The sequence below is a fragment of the Apus apus genome, chromosome 9 (genome assembly GCF_020740795.1).
Source record: "Apus apus isolate bApuApu2 chromosome 9, bApuApu2.pri.cur, whole genome shotgun sequence".
In the NCBI taxonomy this organism is placed as follows: Eukaryota; Metazoa; Chordata; class Aves; order Apodiformes; family Apodidae; genus Apus; species Apus apus.
In genome coordinates, this window is record NC_067290.1 from 7,654,993 (window position 1) to 7,677,108 (window position 22,116).

The following is a 22,116-nucleotide window of genomic DNA, read 5'->3' on the forward strand; positions in this document are numbered from 1 at the left end:
GCTCCAAACCTGTTTCAGAAAGATAAAGGAGGAGAATGGATAAACCACTGTCGTGATTGCTCCCCATCTGAGCATTGTCTCTGCTGTGTTAATTAGGAAGGTGGAGGTGTCTGAGCAGAAACCTGCTGGGTGTTTGTGGTGGCAGCATGAGGAGGTTGCGAGTGGCCCCTGCAAAGGGAGTAGAGTGCCCATCTCAGCCCTTGAGCTGCAGGGCTGCCTTGCTTCTATGGGATGTGTCTGTTGTTCTTTCCCATTGCTCTTGCTCTGCCAGCATGGCTTGTGAAATATGTGGGTTTTCAGCAGGAATCACATATAATAATAAATCTGCTCTTTTAATGGTTAAAAATTCAGGGCAGCCAGCAGACTTACTCTAGCAAGCTGTTTGGCACGGCAGGCTGATAATAAAATCTGTTTGCTTCTCTATGAATAAACCCTTGACACCTCATTTCACCAGAACCTCTGGAGGGTGATGTGCAGCTTCTTCTGATAAATACTGGCTGATCAACAAGGAAGCTAAAAGCAATGAGGCCCTCCATTGCTAATTATAAAGCTGTTTCAACCAGGCCGGTAAAACATTACAGTTTATCTACTGTTTGCTATCAAAACTCACTGTTTTGCCTGATTTTAAAACAGGTTATATCTTTCAGGCACTCACGTGGAATATGATGGCATTTGAGTTACAGCTCCCAGAGTATACAGTATAAGCATTGCTCCCAAAATTAGAAAAGGAAAAAAAATCAACACACCAGTAACCCCCCACTCCCCTCCCAGTCCCACAGTAGCAAAGCAATAATTGCTGTTAACATTTCAAGGCTTAATGCTCCTGCCATGGCACTTAATCGATAATTGAAATTACAAGAGAAGTGTAATGCTTGAAATTCATACAGTTAATTTTATTGCTAGTACTTGTAATTTGAAAGTAATTCTGAAATCAATATCAGTGTGACTTTGCCTGGAATGGGGAAGCCTGTAGTAGTTTCAACTACAAACAGTTCAGTATTTAATCATGAGCCACTGTTCAATGAGAGATCAGAATTAATTCTACCTTTCCACCCCCCTCCTACTTCTAAATAAGATCTTCTCCACACAGTTTGGGTGCATTTAGTGTTTCTAAATTGCAAGAGGTTATACTTGTCACAAGTTTTGGATGTTTATCTTGAGTCTTCTCACTGTCCCACAAGCTGCTGCAAGTGCCAATGGGGCTAGGGGAGAGGCCAGGAGAAAGTTAACAAAACTTCTCCCTACCTAAATCTTGCTCTTTCACACCAAAATGTGGCTGTGCAGCTTTTGAGCTCTGGGTCCCCACTGCTGCAGGCTCAGAAGGAGACATTCATTGAGGCAGGAGTGTGCTGGGGTGATTTGTATCTCTGTGTCTTTGATGGGCTCATTGCCAGTGGCTTGGCTCTGGGCTTAGAACTCCTCCTTTAGTAGAGTCCAGCCAAGTTCATAACATCTCATCCTCTTCTTATCCCCAAACTGCTGTAGCTTGGCAATAAATAAATAAATGGTATTACATCCAAAGATGAGTCTTAGTGTTGCCACTGTACATCTTGGTTTGTCTTGTGTGCTGGAGAAGCTTATTGCTTCCTGAGGCAGGCCAGATAGGCTGTGGCTTTTGAGCTCACCCTACTTAAGTGTCATGGTGCAAGAGCTGTCAGATGAACACACTCCTGCGTTTCTCCTGTTCTGATACAACTGCATTCATGGGCACAGCAATAAATGTCACTTATTTTGCAGGCTGCCTTTGTGGTGCTGCAGTTCAAAGGTTCTTTTTGACACCAAAAAAATCTAAAATGATATGTGCCCTGATCAAGAGCTTGAATCTGATTTGTGCACTTGCAGTGTGAGCAGAGAAGCACCATAGGCCCTCTGACTCCCCTGAGCAGGGATTGGGACCAAAGGCTGCCATGCAGTCTGTCTAGCTGTTTATCCAAACCAGCATCCCCTTGATCTCTGTGGGAGTGCTGACAACTTTAAGAGCAATGACTTCTCTGTGTGTAAAACAAGAAAATAGGCTAACTTCAGAAATAACAATGCTCTGATTTTTTTCCAAAGTAGCTTCAGTGCATAAATTCCACTGGCTGGCAGAACTTGTAGGAGGGTTATTTAAATAAGAAAACATTTTTATTTATTTTCAGCCTCATCCTTTATTTTATCAAGCTAAATAACTTACCCAGGGACGCTTTGTTCTTATGCAATGCCCTCCCCCCTCCTAGCCAAGAGAAGACATCTGCATGCATGGAGTGTATAGTTCCCAGCCTGTAAATTGTATGCAAGCACACTGGTGCTTTCTTATTCATTTGGCTTCTTTTTTAATCTTTTTCTCTTCACCTCCAGCTCAGTTGAAGTACATCACAGGTTCTGCAGCTAATTAGCATGATTACAGCTGTCCGCATCAGATTGGGAGATTAAGTTAGAAGCAGTCAGGATCCCAATGTACTGGAGTCTCATTACTGAGTCTCCAGTGCAGCCACATCTAATGAAATTCAAACAGATCAAGTTAAATTAGATTAGCTAATGGAATTCTCATCTTCTCAGTTTAATGTAATTCTGAACAGTGAATCTACAGTTTACCTAGAAAATAAATGCTTCTTTGAGTTGAACTTCACCTGACTCTGCAGGCCTGAGCTCCTTGAACCTTGGAGAAGTTAACGTCCAGGGTCTGAACTCCATTGGCTCAGCTTGTTGGTGGACTGTCTTATTGGATTTTGGGGACCTTGTCTTAGGGTATTGGGGAGTAATTCAGTGTTGGAAGAGGTGGATTTGCAGTGCTGTTCCTTGATGGCCATGGAGTAGTCTGAAGGACTTGCGTTATGGGTCCCTGCTGCCCTAGGTAACTACAGCTGGGACAGGAGAAGTGCAGAGGGACTGCCTGTGCCACAGCTACTGTACCCCAGGGCAGAAGCAGAGTAGGCAGAAGAAACATCCTCTGTGGCAGCGAACTCTGAACTGTTTGCCTTGTTGTGCTATTAGCAACTCAGTGCTTTGCTCTGGTACCACGGAAGGGTTGATGCTCTGGTCCCAAAGTAGACAATTTTCTGGAAATACAGTTGGACCTGTTTCTTTGGCAAGATTAGGGAGGAAAGGATATTGTAAAGTATTCCTTTTGTTTATGGTGTCTTGCGTGGTCCCTTGGCACTCCCCAGCACAAGCAGCAAGAATAGCAGTGCCACAGTGAGTTAGAGCAGCTTTCAAAACTTGACGGGGAGCTGCAAAGTTGTGCAGGACTCAGCAAAACTGCTGGAGTGTCTTTTTGCTGCAGCTACTTTTGTGATCAGCAAGGAAATGGGGAGATACAACGAAAGGTCCCTACCCTTGGTGACAGCCTGTGCTGGTGGGAGTGGATACACTGGGGTTGGCAGGGTACTGGTGCCTGCTGAGGGCTGGCTGTGCTGAGGGAGGGTTTCTGGTGTGTGGCTGCTTATAAGCTTGGAGTGACATGAGCGCTGCTGGTGGTGACACTTCATTTTCTTCTTGGTGGAAATAGGCAAAAGCTGCCTCTCTGTTTACTTAGATTAAATGGTGTGAGTAGGGAAAGCATTAGTGTCCTAGTTCCCTCTACCCAGTGGAGAGCCAGGGAGGCACAAAACTGAGGGGGGGGGGGAGAGAGGGGACAGAGGGGGTTGGATGGAGGCAAGGGGTAGGGAATGTATTTGCTGTATTTCTCTGTCCTTAAGCAAGCTGCTTCAGTTTTTTAACTCTGTCAGTGTGGCACTTTTTTCAAGTGCTAAATTAACTTAATTTTCAATGGGTTTGTGTGGTTACTTGGTGTCACTGCCTGGCAGTGTGAGAGCTCTTGAAGGCTGTTAGGGCTGCGTGCTGAGTTCTGCTCAGATCCCCTTCCTTTGCCTCCTTGAACACTTGGCACTTTCCCTGGTGGTGTGGTGCCTCAGCCAGCACACCGTGTGGGTGTCTGTACTGCACTGTTGTGATCAGAGTGCCCTCAGGATCAGATGAAGCATTTGATTCTCTTTCCTATCTTTCAACAAACTGAATGAGTTTTGGTTAGAAGAAAAATAACTTCAGGACATCCAGGGGGACATTCTGAGGCTTTGAGCTTCTCCTCTGGGTGATTTTGTTGCCATAGAGCCATTTTTCACAGCATCTGCTGGTAAAAAGGAAGGTCTCTGAGCAAAGGCAGGTATTCTTGTACCAATTTTCTTTTCTAAGGCTCTCTGTGCTGCAACATCTATGTTCTCTGCAGGGCTTGTGGTTTGGTAGATGTATTGTCCCTGTGCCTGCTGGCCTGCCCAGGCTGAAGGTTTAATGACCAATATGTTCTTGCTGGTTATAGGATGCTGCTGGGAGTGGAAGCAGTTATTCCAAGTGGACACTCCTCACTTCTTATTTCACATACACTTCTCAGCTGCAGATCCCATTGCCAGCATGATAATGGTTTTTATTGCTTCACTGGGAGTAGTGAGGTTAACATTTTGAGTAGCAGCAAAGATAGCCAACAGCAAACAGCACAATAGCTTAATCCGCCCTGGAAATTACTCTTTTCAGTATGGAGTTATGTTTTTCTTTTTCTCTCCTCTCTTTTTCTTTCAAAAGGCAGAATTACATTTTATTTATAGCTGAGCCCAGGACTTGTAGACTGCAGTTTCTGCATGCAGTCACTGAATAAAAATCCTCTGTATATCCTTTTCCTGAAGAGAAATTCTTGGTTAGAGGGTTGCAAGACCTCAGTGAGGCAGAGGGAAGCAGTTCAACCACGTGTTCTCACCTTGCTTGAATGTGGCCCATTGCAAGTGACAAATGAGGTTCCTCCATGGAACAGCAGCCCTTGTCCTGCCTGCAGTAGAGCTGGGAGTGATTTCAAGTTGTCGTTGCAGAGATGAGCAGCTTCCAATGTACATAAATATCCAGCCTCTCCACTGTCGACTCTATCACTTTCCTAATAAACAGACACACAGTCATTTTCCAAGTGAGCCATCTGGGTTTGACAGATGTCTCTGGCTTTTTCTGGGACCATTGTTAGAGGGGGGAAAAGGGAGGGAATCTTCTGAATGGAAGGAAATAGCTTCTGATGGCAGACTGCAGTTTCATGGGCTGGGAGATGAACTGCCCCTCTTTCCCTCAATTGCTATCAGCTCCCTTGATTGTAATCTGTATTTGCAGCCTGGGAAGGATCACTTCTCATGGGAAGTGCTGGAACTGTCACTTTTTGGGAAGGGATTTCAGGTGTGCTTTTACCCTTGATACAGAGCTAGTCAGTTTTCATACTGCTGAGAGAGATGAGACATTGGTTCCTGCAGCCATATAAGTGAGGTCTTTACAGCCCTTATCTGGGACATAATTACCAAACCTGGCATGCCTTTAATCCATTCTGATCCCAAAGCTTTGCAGACAATGGTATGAGGTAAGGTTCCCCCTCTTCTCAGTCTTAGAGAGCCATGTGTATTTGTACACTCTTCAAATCTCTTTGAATCATGTCATTTATTTCTTCCTGATGTAGAAAAATCCCCACACATGATCATTGTTGACCAATAGTGAAGTTAGCAAAGCTGGCATTATGGCTAAACAGCAACATTAAATGTCAACATCTTGCTATTTGTATTTTTACAGTTTTTCCTTTTGGATTGTTTTGGTTGTTCTTGGTTGAAAGCATGTGAATTACATCAGTTTCCTGAAAGTGGTATTAAAAATAGAAGTGGGGGTGTATACGAAGTGCTTTCTACACTTAAAGGTCATGCATCAGAAATGAATTTCAAAGAATATATTCAGATGAGAGGCTGTGATGAGACTTTTTGCTTCTCCTTTCCAATGTGTGTGGGGGTAAAGTCTCGAGCTCTCTTCTCGTTGACACACACGGAGGGTTTTGTTCTGCTTGAAGTTTTCTGCCATCCTCCCAGTGCCTGCTGGTGGTGGTTGTGAGGTGTGTGGCACAGAAGGCTGAGTGTTTGGCATTGCAGGGCTGCAGGTGTGTTGTCACACACTGAGTGTGACTGTGCAAATTATCATAGTGCTTCAGTGAGAGCAAAGGGCACATTTAGGACAACTTTGCTAAAAAAAAAAAGCAGATTATACATTTGCTTTTAGAATTCATGTGATTAGCAGAAGAGGGGGAGAGAGAAGCAAGGAGAGTGCTGTAATTATTCAATACTGCATTTGTGGCAGCATTCCAAGTGGGAAATTGTTAAAAGATTGGTAAAGAAATCTGTCAATACTGGAAGCCTCAGTTCCTCCTTTGTGTTATCTTCCCTGAAGGAGGCAATAAAGGGTGATGCTACACAATCCTCATGTTTATTTGCTGTAATAACTTCCCACAGACCAGTGATTACCAAATTACAACCTACAGACCATTGGCAGTCCAGAAGGTCAAGGAAAACAGTCCCTGTGATGATATTGCATTTGTTAAATTTTCGTTTATGAGATAAATGTTGAGGTGCCTGTACCTTGAGATGTTGGACGTGAGAAATGTTGACTTACCAACTGTTTTGTGCAGAAATTTTGGAAGTGCTCCATTGCCCTGGAGCAGGGATGTCTGCTGATATCTCCTGTAGCCCTTTGGCAATAGCACAGCCCATATTTAGAGCTCTCTCTGAAGTCCTTGGCTTTGGGTCGCTCTTTGAGAGCAACAAAAATGACACAGCGTGTAGGGACCAACTGTGTGTGCTCTGGATCCATGTTGGGGAATGTGCTGAGGTGATGGAGACATGAGAGAGGAGGTTTGCATTAGTATTGGTAGTTATGTTTGGGCAAAGGTTCTTTTTGTCTTGCTTAAAGGGAAGGTGGGTCCAGAAGGTGTTTGTGAGATGACAAAAGAGGCGCTTTTAGGACATATTTTTCCTTTTGGATGAATTTTTAAAACACCTGAAACTAGGGAAGCTTTGCCCTCAGTAGTGTCCCATGAAACTTGGAATTTGCTTTCAAGTGAGGAGACAGCTGCAAATACACACATGGGAAGGCACAGGGCAAAACACTACTTTGAAGGAGTGAACAAGCCTGTGAGCAGAGCACTCTGTTGATAAAGCCTGTTTGGATTTTTCAAAGACATTTATCAAGGTTCCTCAAAGAAGATGCTTAAGCAAACCTGTCATGGAAAAAGAGGGGGGAAGGGTTGGTTAAAATATGAGGAACAGAGCAGAAGTAAATAATGAATTTCCCTGGTGGAGGGAGTTACCAGCAGAATATTGCAAGGTTTCATGCTGAGATCCCTAGGGTGCTTGGAAAAGGAGCTAAAAAGGAAAGAAATTAGTTTTGGTAGCACAGCAAACTACTTGGAGTAGTAAAGACAAAGGCAAAGTGTGAAGACATGCAGAAGGATGTTCTGAAACAGTGGTGGGATGCTAAAATGACAGATGAATTTCAGGGCAGGAAAATGTGAAATGATACAAAAAATAACTGTGTGCACACAAGATGATGAGCTGTGAGGTGCCAGCAGGCTCTGGGGGGTCGAGGTCCTGGATTATAATGCAGGGCTCTGTGGCAGCATTGGCTCAGTGCTCAGCAGTGAGCAAAACCAAATGGAACATTAGGAGTTGCTAGCAAAGGCAGTGGGAAGAAAACTGATGATGCAGCTGTATAAGCCTGTGGTTGCACTGCCTGCTGCTGTCTTCTGGCTCTGGAACAAATCAGGAGAACTGGAAAGAGGCTCAGAGCAGCGTTAAAATCAGAAAAAGTAGTTTTTGTACCAGGACTTCCAGAAGACCAGGGTTCCTTAGACTGAGAACGAGATGGCTAAGAGGAAGTGTTGCAGAGGTCTGTAAAAACAATAACAGACAGTGAAGGTAAATAGGAAATGACTTCTGGTGGTCCACCTCCATCCTAGTACTATGGGGTATCAGATGAAGGGCAAGAGTTCAACTTGTGCTTCCAAAGAGGAGCATAGACCAGGATGTGTAGTTGTAGCAACGCATATAAAATAAAGTGCTAATCATGGGTGCTGTGGCCTTTTTGTAAATGTCTAGGAAGCCTTTAATGAAAGGTTAATTGGGTGGTGGATCAGCAGAGGTGTCCAGGGAGAACGGGGGATGTTTGAGAGAAAAGGGCGAGTGCACAAGTGGAAACAAATTGATTTTATTTCTGTGCACCACACTAGGTTGGTAATTTGTGCTTGTCCTTAGCTGATGTTTACTGAAATCATAAGTCTGTGGCTGTCCTGTCATTGTGGCATGGGTGCAAATCTGTCCTTTACCAACATACGTAATTCCTTTGGCTTGGCTTAAGGCTGATGGGACTTCAGCCCAATGGAGGCCTTGGAAGGAGCATCCTCTGAGAGACGCGAGTGTTTCACAGACCCACCTTGTTGTGGGAGCAGGTGTGATGTTGAGCTCTGTCCCCACTGAACGAGACCTGTTCAAAGCTGGGCTGGGAAGTGGTGGACTCCACTGGCCTTGCTTCTCATCACCACCCATGTCATGGCATGCTGGCACTGAAGAGGGAAAACCGATGAAATTCTGTTCTTAGAAGTGTATCTGGGTTTTATCTCTGTTAGTAAAAAGAAAAGTTAGAGGAAGCTCCAGAAGGGGGAACAGTCTTAAAATTAATTTCATTTTCTAACTGGACAGATATCTTGAAGATCTTAGTGGCTGAATTGGGCTGGGTTCTTTACCCTTGTTCAGGGCAAGCACTACTTTGTTAGAATGAAATGTTTCTGGAATCTGGGTGCCTGCCAGTGACAGGGCTGTGGACCACATCAGGCTGTTTTGAAGTCTCTATTTCTAATATAATTGGCTGCATTTCATGAATTATACCCAAGGTTGCTACTGTAGTTTTGTTACTAGGCTACCCCCTATGCACACTGACTACTTTGTCTGCTACTCAGTCTCTGACCTCCTAACTCAATGTGATTTCTGTGGCAATCTTCCTTTCACCTGGATGTGTAATTATTAATGTGACCATATGCTGTCCTGCCTCTTGGTGCTTCCCAAAAAAATCAAACCTACACAGCTTAGAAAAGCTCAGAGAGATGTCCTGTATTGTCTTAAATTCCTTGCTTTGGAGGAAAAGCCCTGGAGAATCATAAGACATCTGAAACTGCCTTTTAGTCAGGATGCTCCATTAATTCTCTGAGCAACAAAGCTCGAGTTCCCTGCTAGTGCAGGCAGGTGGAATTGGGCACGATGAAGTCTGATGAAAGTTAATGAGGGATTTGGGCCACCTTGTTCTTGTGGGGATCCCCATGCTCTGTGTCCTCCCGTGCCTCCAGGATTGCAGACTGAAGGGATTCCTACACCTCTCCTGCATCCCAAACACACAGGTGTGACTGAGGGCTGCTATACAGGCTGCAGCCAGCCCCTCTGTGTTTTTAAAGCGTGTTTTTCTTTCTGTTGACACCAGCATGGTCTCATGAGCTGGCACTATTAGCATGTGTGTTTTCCCCTCACACTGTGCAAGAATAATCACCCTCTCTCAGCAGCTTGAGTGTTTCTGTTCCCTCTGATTTATGGAGGCAAAGAACTCGTTTGGGAGGATGAGTCAGAAGTAATTGAGCTCCAGGGGGGCTGTATTTCATGGCTTTTCCTCTCTTTGTTTTTGCCCTGTAATGTTCCTCAGTTACCAGTGCTTTGGCCTTCCAGGGAACATGCATTAGAGCTCAGAAGAGAGCTCAGGTTGTGCACTGCCTTGATCATGCTTAAAAACCAACCTGATTCTGTAACTCAAGAATGTGACCCAGAGATATTTTAAGCTTTGTAGTATTATCATAAATATAATATGATTAATTGTGGGCTGTTTCTAAACACTTGGCACCCAGTACAAAGTGTGCAGGATGGGTGAGAGAGCATTGACATGCAGCTGGAAGGGGGGAATGTGGCAGCTGTGCAGTTGTGGGGAGCAGTGCTGGGTTTTGGGCTAAATCACAAAATAAAGAGGATTGCTCAGTATAGCTGAAGTTCCTCCAAAAGGCAGAGTCTTTTAGAGGCTGGGAAAAGCTATAAGGAAGGTCTGGTGCCTCTGCAGAGAGGGAGCCAAAGGTGTGCGTGACTGAGGATGGGGAGGTTTTGCAGCAGTTTGTGTGTGAGGATGCTGCTGTTTGATGATGCTGTTGCTGAGCAAGTAAGGAACACAGGCCCTGAGTGAGGAGGGGGAATGGATGGTGTGGCTTGGGCAAAGGTGGGACATGGAGCCATTGTTTGCTCAACTGCCATAAGCCATAGATGGGCAGCAGATATATTTTGCACCTTGCTGGTTGAGGTCTGGGGGGGTGACCTACCCATGCTGTTTAATAGCAGATGTTTGAGTCTTGTAGTGGCTGGATGAACAGCAGGACAATGTGAAAGGTCTGTGGTGGGGTGAGCTGCTGGCTGATGGGCTAGCAGCAAGGAAAGGAGTTTTTATTACTTGAAATTAAAATAATTCCCTTTCTGGCATGGAGGTGAGCAGGGCACTGGTGTTGGCAGGGGCCTTGATGTCAGACAGGATTTGAGCTGAAGAGCTGAGTGATTTTCCCTACCTTTCTAGAAGGGCACAGCAGAAAGTCAGTGACAGCCAGCTAACCTGGGAGCCTGGGGCAGCAGAATTAAGTTGGGATGTCTGCCTTTTTTTCTGGTTTGGTTTCTCCTTGTCCCTTGCTTGAGTTAAACTTTACCTGCTGAAGCTCTTTGATAGGAAACAGCTCATGTGGAGCCCATCCCCCTGCTATTTTTCACCACTCCTTTGCCATTAGCTGAAACCATCACCTGATTCAGCCACTGCCCATCTTGATGCTGACTGATAAACCTCTGTATGAGCTGCAGTGACTGACTCTGCTCTTGCATTCCCATTTCTATTTACAGTTTAATTTATCCTTCCTCTTGTTGAGTGCTTCTCGAGAACACTTCAAGTAGCTTTTTCCTTCAAGTGTAGCAAAACTAAACAAGAGAGTCTGTTTCTTTGCTGGGCTGAAGAACTCACTGTTGTGATTGATAATAGTGAAACTGGTTTATAATCTGTCTGAACAGTGATGCACACCACTAAAAACTGAGCAGACAAACTCCAAGCCCTCTACGAATCTGATTACTTTAAACAGTAGATGGACTCCGGGGAACTTGGAGTGGGAGCTCTAGCTCCAAGGGTGCTTTGAAGGAAGAAGCTGAATGCATTTTAAGAAGTAATTGTGAAAACTAAGGTGATGGATCAACACAGTTCAATGATTTATGTGTGCCTTTGATGGCTAGAATTGTCTGTTGTAACTGCCTTTTGCTAGCTTTTAGTCAGTAATCTCTTGGTTGTTTCCCTTCCTTATTCCTGCTAAAGAGACTTCTGTTTCAGAATTAATCCCATTAGTTAATTACAGTCTTGTTTTCTCTGTGGGTCCTTAGTCTGTGGATCCAAACTATGGATGGTGGCATGGGATGGCACAGTATTTTTTTTTTTCTCTCTGCTCTGGCCAGCTAAGATTTGGGGTGTGGATGCTCCTGGAGATTAAACTGAAAACGCCAGTTTTGTGGACACTTAAGATGTATTTTTCTCAGGTGCATCCACTTAGGCTGTTTATCTGCAAGAAGAGTTTTAGGTAACAAAAGCACAGTGCAAATCTGGTTAGAGCAAAAACCTGGGAACCAGGGAAATCAGCACTTGTGGAAAATTTTCTGGTGAAGCTACCAGCCTTTTTCAGATCCATTGTGCAAACTGAGTGTTCTTGGAAAGGCAACCTTGGAAAGGTTTGCTTTGTACACAGGTTTCTAGGTCTGCTCTGCTGTTCAAATGTTGTAATGCATCCAAGTGTTTGTTGTTTAAGTTGTTCCTAAGGAGGAAGGTGATGCTTGGTGCTTTTCCCCCAGAGTGATCGAATGATTGATCTGTCTGTCAGTCTGTCTGGTGGCCTCCATCACTGCCTGCTCTGACCTTTAAAACTGTGCAATGTCCTGCCATGTGCAACTTCCATGGATGGAAGTATTGTTTCTCTTTTGCAGATAAAGGCAGTGGTTATTTGCCTGCAGAGATGCTAAATGCTGGGGAGGGATTTAAACCCAAAATCTGACCGCTGGGCTATCCTTCATCTCTGAGCTGAATTCCTCTGTAGACCATTTTGTAAATCCATGGGTTGCTTTCACTGAAGTACTACCTCCTCTATGGATGGAAATACATTACTATTTCTCACTGTTGTTCTGGGAACAGCTGGCGTGCTCAAGACACCAGGATCATCCAAAAATTACAGTGTTAATCAGAGCTTATTTTGCACTTTGCTACTTTGAACATAAATATCCCAAAATGGCCTGAAGATGCATGGTTGAGTAGCCATGTGAAATAACTTCAGCTTTCCAACAAATCCAAAATACAGATGGCTGCTAAAAATGATGTTGCCTGAAAAGTCTTGAGACCCTTTGATTTACCAAGGGTAATTACTACTATCAGGCATTTCTGTGGCTTATGTCAGAGGACTTTGAAGGTCACTAGTAGATTGCAAGTAAGAGATTAGTTTCTCCTTCCATGGCAGTGGAGTTAGTTCCAAGCTACTACTAAATCATGTTGCTTAGCAAGAGGAGTAGAAGAGCAGCAGCAGCAGGTGTAGAAGAGGTGCTTGCTGAATTTCAGCCTGGAAGGCAGTGTTGTTATTCAGATGGTGGAGCCTATGATACCAGATTGCTTCAGATGTGTTGCAACCCGATGTGTCAAGAGTCTGTGTCCCCAGGGGCTTCGCAACAGCCGCCATCTCTCTGCTGGATTTGGAAACACAAGGTATGCAGAAACTTCCCTGCAAATCCCCAGGGGCAGGTTGGGTCCTTCAAGAAAATGGATTATTTGCAGGTTTTGGAGAAAGCCTTGTGCTGGTTTGACAGTGCTGCTTGATACAGGTGTTTCTGCTGCTGCTGGCACTGTCTTGTTAATATTGCATTGCTCTTCTGCAACGATTTGAGGGCAATTTAACTGTTGTGTTGTTTGTTAGGAAGAGGTGTTAAGGGGGTGGAGATAGGTAATGAGGGACAGGTAGCACAGTCAGGGACAACCAACTGAGAGAGCTGCAGGCAGGACAGGCAGCTTCCTTCCTCTGAGGTGAGTTGTCTTGGGAGATGCTGCTGGAGTTACCCCAGTGCAAGACATCGGTTTTTGTTGAGGCTGAGTGGGATTTGGCTTGTCCTAATTCATTTGTCCACACTGGGAGCACAGCTGGTGTACTCTTGCAGTCCCTGGGCTGACAGACATCTGTAGAGCTTAGCCCTCCTTGTCCCAAGATGGGGATGAAAGGTAAAGGGGCCTTCCTCTAGTCCATGGAGGCAAAGTCCCTGGAAACACTCCATCTCCTGTTACAGAGGAGTACTGAGCCCTGTTGCTTTCATAGCAGTGGTGATGTAAAATTCTGCCTTTCTAAGAGCTGCTGCTGGTCTGGACCTCTGGAAAGCACAAGGCAAAAATCTCTTATGCCAGTCATATCACAGTGGCTGTGAGGGAGCTGTGGTTTTGTTAAGGAGGTGTAGCATGAGTCAGGGAAGGTGAGCTTGATTCCTTCTGCTGCCAATCTGGTGCATTATGCCTGTGGCTCTAATTTTCCTTCAAAATGGGCCTAATGCTGCCTGCACTTGAAGCAGGAGGGGTGGTGAGATGCTGTTAAGGCTCATGTGCTTCCAGAGCCTGTCCCTAAGTGAAGCAGGTCTCAAAGAAAAACAAACCCCACTCGTTGCAATCCCATGTGAGAGTAATTTTCTCTCTAGAAAAGCTGCTTCTGAAATGAGAGGAGCCCTGTGGCTAATGAGTGCATCAAAGAACATCAGGGGGCACCTGAAACAGCACAGTATTTCTTTTAACTCCCTGTACTGCTCTGGTAGGGCAAGAAGTCTTTCAAATTTGATTTAAGGTTCTTTTTGTTGATAAAGATGCAGCATATGGATGCAAATACTCTTTCAGCTGATGACGTTTGGAGATGTATGTGTTTATTCTAGCTTTTACCTGGAGGGTAAGTTGTTATGTGTTTTGAGTTGTTATGCTAAGTAATTGCAGAATAGCACTGTGCTGGGTAAAGGTTTGGTGTGGTGCCACCACATGCATGGTTGAGCTTCTTTCTTCCCTGCTTCCTGCATCTCCCCTTCTCTCTTCTCCATATTGTCCAAGCAAAATAAATGTAAACAGACAAGTGGGCAGCTGCTAAGCCCAGGAGGCTCTCAGTGTTCTGCTTCCCGGGAAGAACCTGAAAACAGTTGGGGTTTTGTTTGTCCCAGAACTTCAGGTGGAAAAACAAGGTTGGAAGATACAGTTGTTAGAGCTGTGGCATGAAATAGTACAACTCTTGGGTTAAGAATCTTCCTCTTTGTGATTATATCTTTACAGCATTCCTTACACAAAATATCAAAATAATTTTTTTTGTGGCTTGAAAATAGAATTTCTATGGGGAGAGGAGGAGATTCAGGACTGCCTTTTCTAGTGTAAGTTGAAATTGGGAGCCTTCACAACATGTTAGGGCTCGGACTGCTAAGAGAGGAGACACTTGCTCCCCTCTGGGAAGAGGATGTTTGCTGGGAGCATGGGAGCCAGTCTGGAATGTCCCTTCTGCTGGTTCCCTCCCACCAGCTCCAGGCCAGGTACAGAGAGGACCAGATTCTGCTTATAACCCATCTCCAGTAGATGTCTGACCTGTCAAGTTGTAGAGGCACTTAATTATTTTGATGAGTGATTGTCTTTTGACCCTGTATCAAACCCCATCAGCATGACATGGGTCGGCAGCTCCAGAGGAGACTGCTGGGTGGAGTTTTGCAGCCCTGCTTTCCTTTGCCAGGACATTGATGGTGATTTTAATGGGCCTGGCCCTGACTGAGAGGAGCATTTCTTGCAGTTGACAGGGCTCCTAGGGCTGACCTCACTGCTACCCTACCAAACTGCAACCTGCCCCCTCCCTCCCCTTCCCATCAGCCTTGAAGATCCTCCTAAGGCTGCTCATGTTCTCCAGGAGCCACTCACCCATCTTTCCCACTCACTTTCCTGTTCAGAGCAGCTTGGATGGGGAAGTGTCTGTGTCTGTCCCCTGATACTCTGCCTGAAGCAGGATTGCTTTGGGTTTTGTATTCAGCAGGGATGGTGTTTCCTAAGCAGGGCTGTGTCCTGCTTCCAGCCTGTTGTCTGTGGCCTTTGTATTGTTAAAATGGAAATAAGTAAATACATATAAAATGTGTTTCTTTAATTGTTATTAGGATACACTTGCTTTTCCCTTAGAGATGGGAATTAGCAAACAAAATGTAATCTATATTTTTTCCAAGCTTTTAACTATCTGAGACCTAGAATAGCCCTGCAGATCATCCTTCTTGAAAGCTCAGTACAGCTTTTTCTGATTGCATGTGAGATTCTCTCCTGCACTTTTTCCTCCCCCGAGGACAGTGCCTGACCTTGTCTTTATACTCCAACAGTTATTCTGGGGTAGATCATGGGTAGATATTATAGACCAGCACTATACATGGACTATTGAGTGTCATTTTATAGATAGGCTGGTGGGGAACCCACATTTCCTCTGTTTTGTTCTCTGTCCCCTTCACTGACTATTTATCACAACACTGTCCAAGGGCCTCTGATCAGGTTTCCACTGTGTGGAGTGTGGTTCAGAGAACCCCTCTGGGATGTGAAATCAGGAGTATGAGGAAGAGGTGGCTGTGACTCCAGATGAAGATGAAGGGTCAGATAGATGAAGTGTATGATACCAGAGCGAGGAGCTGCTAAACACAACATGTTGCTGGTGGCATCATCACATTTTTTGGCATGTTTCTGATAAAGATCTACTGCTCAAAGGATCACTAAAGAGAGACTCCCAGAGTTTAATGGGATGTTGGCCTCTTGATTACCTAGACTTATACTTGCAGGGCTTTATTTGCAGACAATCATGTTCATAGCCATGCTGTTTGTGTGCACAGCTGCAATGGTAGTGCAAATCACCTCCATGGCTGTGCACATACCTTATCTCTGCAGACCTGTGCTGCAGGCTACAGTTGGTGGGTCAGGATGGCTGTCCTGCTGTTATCTCCAGGTGCAGAGGAAAAGGGAAGATACTTAGCTTGAATTCAGATCTCAGTATCTACAATGCTTAATTTTATTTTTGCATTGTCGATTGTTTTTTTGTTGTATTGCTGTAACTCCCTCTGGTGGCTAATCCGACACTTTAACCGTTAGTTTTAATTGATTTTATATCTGGATGCAGCACAGTTATGATTTGGAGACTGCCTTGGCTGGCAAAGGTGAGGTGCTTGTACCCTTGTGGGGCCATGTTATGTGCTGCCTGTTCATGCTGTGCAGGTTTGGCTCTTCCATGGCTGAGTGAACCCATTCCCCTGGTTAATTGCCCTCTGCCTCACAGCTACAGAGTGCATCTGTAGCAATTGAAATCCCCATCAGAGGGGTTTGCTGAGTCTCTGCTGCCAGGCTGCAGCTGGCAGAGCTGTGGACAGAGGTCCCAGCTGAGGCCATGCCTTAGAGTGAGTTGTTCCCTCCTCTACAAGCACCACAGCAAATGGAAATCCCAGGTGTGATGGGAGCACCATGCTGCCGAGATTCCCAGGAGTTATCTGGCATGGCTAGCTCTAACACCATGCTGAAGCAGAGACAGGCAGCTGTGCTGTGCAGAAACCTTTATCCCAGCTGGAAAACTTAGAGGTGGCTCAGGGCTTGGGTTTCTGCACTGTTGGGTTGCAGCAGTGCATCCTTCACCAGGAGCATCCTGTGCCTTCATGGGCATTGCTGCTCCTTGCTCAGATGGGCACCCCTGCCTGTTGGCTGCCTGCCCCACTCCCCCATGGGGGATTGTTTGTCTGTCTTCGACAAGCAGCTCGTGCTCCCAGACATGAGGCATTTTAAGTTACAGGCAAGAGGCTGGGCAATGCAGTTCTGTTTGCACTTTTGTAAGCACACTAAATCTGTGGACAAACCTGGACCCATAAAATTACAAGAAATGCTAAAATGGCTCAGTGTGATCCATTACTTCTTGCAGGTCTGAGGTGGCATAAGGGAACTGCAGGGGAGAGCAGTGGTGCATCCTGCTGGGAAGGTTAATCCCTCCTGGAACTGCCACAGGCAGACCTAAGTTGTCAGTTGTTGGGCACCTGGGAAACCAGCATGAAGCTGGGCTGGAGGAGGTAAAATGCCACAGTGACAGTGAAGAGTGTTGTCAGTCTGGGTGCAAAAGAAAGAAAATTCATTGTGACCTGAGTGTGTAGAAAATGCTGGGTTCTTTACCTAGCCCTTGCCAGATGTGCATTGTGTTCCCAGCTGTGCCTGTTTGTCTCCTGTGCTCTATCTTCAAGGGATTTTGTAACTCTGGGAAAACTAGTGGTGAAGGAGCTGCAGCTTCTTTGGAGAAAGCAGGAGGTTTTTTGGGTAAATGCCCCAGCACAGTGCTTGGAGACTTTTCCAGAGGGTTCTGACACGTCTCAAAAGCTGCTGGTTGAGAACCAGCCCTGGGGGAGCTGCCTGCATTGCACTTGCTGTGACTTGTCATGGCTGGAGGGAAAAAAAATAAAAATCAAACTTGCAGAACTGGGGAATGTGTTACAGTAATTAGCTGTGGGGTGGAGAGAGTGAGAGGCATCCTGGGCACAGAAGAAATTAAATGGAAAGTTGTATCGAGCTTATGTAGGATGGAATTGCAAAGAGCTCTGTTTGCAGGGTAGAAATTAATTATTGGATTTTGTCTAAAGCTGAGCTTATGTAAGAGGAATGTCTTGGTCATCCAAACTTTGCCACCTTGAGTCTTTGCTCCTCTGTTTGTTAAAGAGGCACAGGTACTCACTGACAGCTTAAGTCAGCCTGGTGGCCCTGGCTTGCTAACACTGCTGATATTTTCATTCAGGGATATTCTAGTTTCAGATTAAAATTTCAGTGGATAAAATCTGCCTGTTGGCCAAAATGCAAACCCCTGCAGTCCCTCCACATGCTACTCGGTAGCATGTTGCTTTGAACAGGGAACTAGCACATCTGAGCAGGAGCAGGGTGAGGAGGAATTGAGCTGACTGAGACCTTAGTTTTTCCAGGGTTGTGGAATTGCCTGTGCCCTTTTCTGGCAGCCAAGAAAAGTGATTGCTTTGGTCAAAGCTGCCCACACTTTGGCTTCTCTGATGCTGCTGGACCTGGGCATGTTCAGGATGGGACAGCCCTGTGGCAAGCACAGGGTGTTTGTTGGCAATAGCTGACTCTTTGCACTAGTGGCTGTTTATCTGCAAGAGAGATTCAGAAGTAAAGGATTTGGACTGTTACAGAAGGGATATTATTACTTTCTTTGAATTTTGTGGGTATCCCACAGGAGCCCATATCATAGACCAGGACTGGTAGGCATTTGTCAGACTCAGAACAGTGTTTAATTTATTGATTGTTCTGCCAGAATCTCGACAGCTGTTGTGCTTTTTACCTTTTTAATTTTCCCACATGCAGAGAGCAGCTCTAGTACTTTTCTCTATATGTTGACCTTTGTTTGAAATGAAAGGAAAACTGTTGAAAGACCCAGTGAGAAAGCCAGGAGTCGGTCTCTGTTAATGTTCCATATGGCTTGTATCTCACAGAAAGGCTGTTTGTCTGGTTAAAATGTTTTCATCAAAATTGTTTTTTTTAAGGGAAATGGTTTTTCAAAGGAAGCAAAACATTACTGAGAATTTTTGCTATTTCAATTTATCATATCTTACTGGAAGAGACATTTGTTACTCATTCCCTTTTTCAACAAATCTGTGGAAAATGTCAAATGTTTGAGATGGATTTTGTTGTAGAATGTCCTTCCTAGTGTTCTAATTGTTCCTTATCAGTGCACAGGGAAATGCTGTTCATAGATGACCTAGCAGAAATAATAAGAGATGTTTTTTCATAGGCAATTCTGATGAAAAGCAAAACAAAAGGAAAGATGTGGTGCTCTGCCTCAATGGAGTACCACAGTGCAGGTCCTACCTGTGAGGTTTACTTTGTCCTCAGAAGAAGATGAGAGAGGAAAACTAGAGCTGCCCTGAAGCTCTGCAAGGAAGTATTTAAGTGGAAATAATAATGATACAATTATTTTTCCATAAAAATAACATTTAGCTGAAAATTTAATCCTTAAAAAAAGTGACTAAAAACAACCATAAAAATTCTTTGTTACCAAATTACCTTGGGGATAATGCAGTTAGTTGTGGGAGATTTCTGTAGTGCTGCAGTTCTTATGGAAGCTTATTGTGGTTTATTTTTAATAAGAATATTTATATCAGCAACAAAACATTCTCCAAAAATTGCTTTTTCCTTTGGATGTGCATAGGTTTGCTGCTGGAGTGGAGGATGGCTGGGGAAGCTGTGCAGTAAAATGTGCTGCTGAGTTGGGGATCTCCTTTTACCAGTGTTTTGGTGGGGTTTTTTTTGGTTTTGTCTCTGGTATTTATGGAAACACATTTTTGTCTTCTCCATAATTGAAGAGAGCATTGGGGTGTCCTGCCAGTGTGTTTCAATGTTTTTTTTTAATCTCTTCTCCCCTTTACTGGAGCAACCCTGCTGCAGTCTTGCTTCTCTGTGGCAGAGCAGAGGGCTGCGTTGCACTTTTTTGGTGGATGTTACACTCAGAGTCCCTCAGTTTGATTTCCACACAGAATTCAATGGGGAGCTGAAGCCTGACCTGCTGTGACACATGTGCTCAGTGTCTCTGGCCCCTTGTGGGGGTTCTCTCTGTACAATCTCATGGCCTTTTCATGGGGAGAGGTTAAGCAACTGGAATTGATGTCAATACCTAGAAAAGGAGTTATTTTCTGCAAGATTCCCAAGTGGACAGACAACAGAGGCAGGTCCCATGTTTAACCTTGCACTGGGTAGAGCAAAGATTTAGCTTTGCTCAGACAAACTGTTGGAACCAGTGGCCAGATCGTGAACTAAAATCCACCCCCATTTATATAGAAATGTGCTCCAAACACAGCCTGCTTTTAAGTTGTAGGTGACAGGCTTTATGAGGAGCTCCCATGGAAGCACAGTGGCTGTTTCTGGCTCAGCTTACCCCTCTCTGATCAAAGGGCTCTGTGCTCAGACCACTCAAGTGTGGCATGTGAGGGAGTCAAAGCCCTGCAAGAATTTCCTGCAGCTTTATTAATGGTAAAAGGATGGCCCTTTTAATCAAATTTGGAGGGAGAGGCTTATGGCAGAATTTAACAATACCTGAATGAAATGTGTGACCTTTCTTAATGTGCTTGCTGAGCCAGGTACCCTGTTGAGCAGTGTGAGACTTGCTGAGGTGAGATACCCCAGACAGGCAGCAGTGTCTGGCATCACCTATGGTGCTGTCCCCCAAATGCTCTGGCATTTGGGAAGGAGCTGGCAGCCCTCCCCTGTGCTGCTTTGTTTCAGGCCGTTTTGTTTTGGTCGTTAAAAGCGAATGATGGATGAGCTACCTGTGTGGATTTTGAAGGGTCTGAAAAATGTGACAGGGTTGTTTCCATTTCTCACTTTATATTTCTGACACAGGGAGGGAAGATGAAGAATGTGAGGCACTTTCCTTGAAATTTGCAAGACTTCTGCCTGATGTGGTTTATAATTAGTATTTCTGATGGAAATTGAATGAAGACCTGCAAGTATGGACCCAGGGGAGGAGTGCTGGAATGGAGTGCAGGTGGGAGGGGATGTGCAGTTGATACAGTTGTTATCCCATGATGTTAAGGTAGGAGGATTTACATGGACTGGCAGGATGGGGTGACTCCTTGGAGCAGAGAGACTGATGCAGCTGAGAAGTTATGAGCTTCCGTAAAGGCAGAACATGAGTGCAGATTCTCTTCTTTTTCCCTTTTGTTAGCTCAAGAGAGAAACCCACTAATTATTTTAAACCTTTTCTTTCATTTTTCTGTGTTTTAGTGGACCTGAGTAGTATCAAGAGGCACACCTGACCTTCTTCAACTTTATTTGAGCACTTAATAGCTATTTCAGTCCAATCTGGTGTCACCTCTCAACACCTGATTGAAGGCCTAGGGAGGTGCAGAGTGTTTAAACAAAGTGGTTTTATTTCATCTGAGTGTAGTGCCACTGAGAGGGAGGCTAATGAAGGAAAGTAAAGAAAAATAAGTAAAACCAGAGAAGAGCAGAAAGTCTCTGTAGTGTAGAAATAATTCTGTTCTCTCAGAAGCTTCTTTCCATCAGCATATGAGAGACTGCAGTTGGAATGTGTGTTTACTGCTTCTCTTCTATTAACTGGGCTGGATTTCCTGCACTGTGATATCACGAGACTAGCAAGTCCTGACAGTTCCCATGAAGTCCACAGATTTTGAAAAGGTGAAGCTTTATATGAGCTGTGATACAGAAATGTGCCACAGGGCCATGCTTAGTTTGGCTGTTGATTATTTGCACTAAATCCTCAAGTAAGTGTCTTTTGTGTATGTAGCTGAATTGAAATTTGGGGGAGGAAAAAAATCAACAGCTGCTCAAAAAGAGAAAATAATGTTAAAAGCCAGTCTGAGTCTCCTTTTTATTTCTTTCATTGCCTTCTGCAGTCCACAGGGAGTCTTTACTTCAGCTTGTGTGGAGTTGCCTTTTCTGATTGCTGTTTGCATCTCTCAGTTCCTGGGTGTTTTATGGTGGTTGTTTTCTGACTACTGGATTATTTTTATTTCTAATGTAATGTATGCTCACACTTGGTATCTTTTACGGCTGCTTTTGTCTGTTAGTGCACCTCCTGAAATCAAGACACCAAGACTCAATAATGAACTACTTTCATCACCTTAGCACCATGTAGGTACTACACTGTGTGCAGCAAGGGGGGAACCTATAGTGAAGGAGGGTGCTGTGTGTTCAGGAGGGGAGGAGTGAGGACTGGGGAATGCTTCCTGGGGCACAGGACAGTGAGGCTGGAGGAGATGGCCAGGCACTGTGGGGCCTTTGATGCAACAGTATCTGCACCTTCTGCATTCTGTGGTAGACACAGAGATAAGCTTTACCTGGCTTGCAGTGGAAGAGAGCTGAGTATTATCTGCTTGCATTTACCCTTGGCTGTATCCCTGTGGCTGGTCCAGCTCCTGTCTGTCTCACGTGAGCAACTGCTTTTGCACCCAGGGTGTTTCAGAGCCCAAGATGTTTATTTCCAGTCTAATCACGTCAAAAGCTGTCGTCTGCTTTTTCTAATTCTTTATGCAATCTACCTTATCTCTTTTCAATATCCGTGTCTGAAGTCTGCTCCATTCTCTGTGTGTTTGCACATGGGGACAAGGTGGATCCTGATGGCAGCAGAGAGAAGCGAGATGAGAACAAATGTGGTTTTTTTTATTAGGGCTGCAGGTAGGATGTGCTGGGAAAGATTTT

At 44.7% G+C, this 22,116-nt stretch overlaps 1 protein-coding gene across 1 annotated transcript in view; it reads left to right on the top strand.

Annotated features, from left to right (window-relative positions):
• The window catches only part of GRIP2 (glutamate receptor interacting protein 2), a 264,451-nt gene that overhangs the window by 34,221 nt on the left and 208,114 nt on the right, over nucleotides 1-22,116 (top strand). The gene's annotated exons all lie outside the window — the stretch shown is intronic.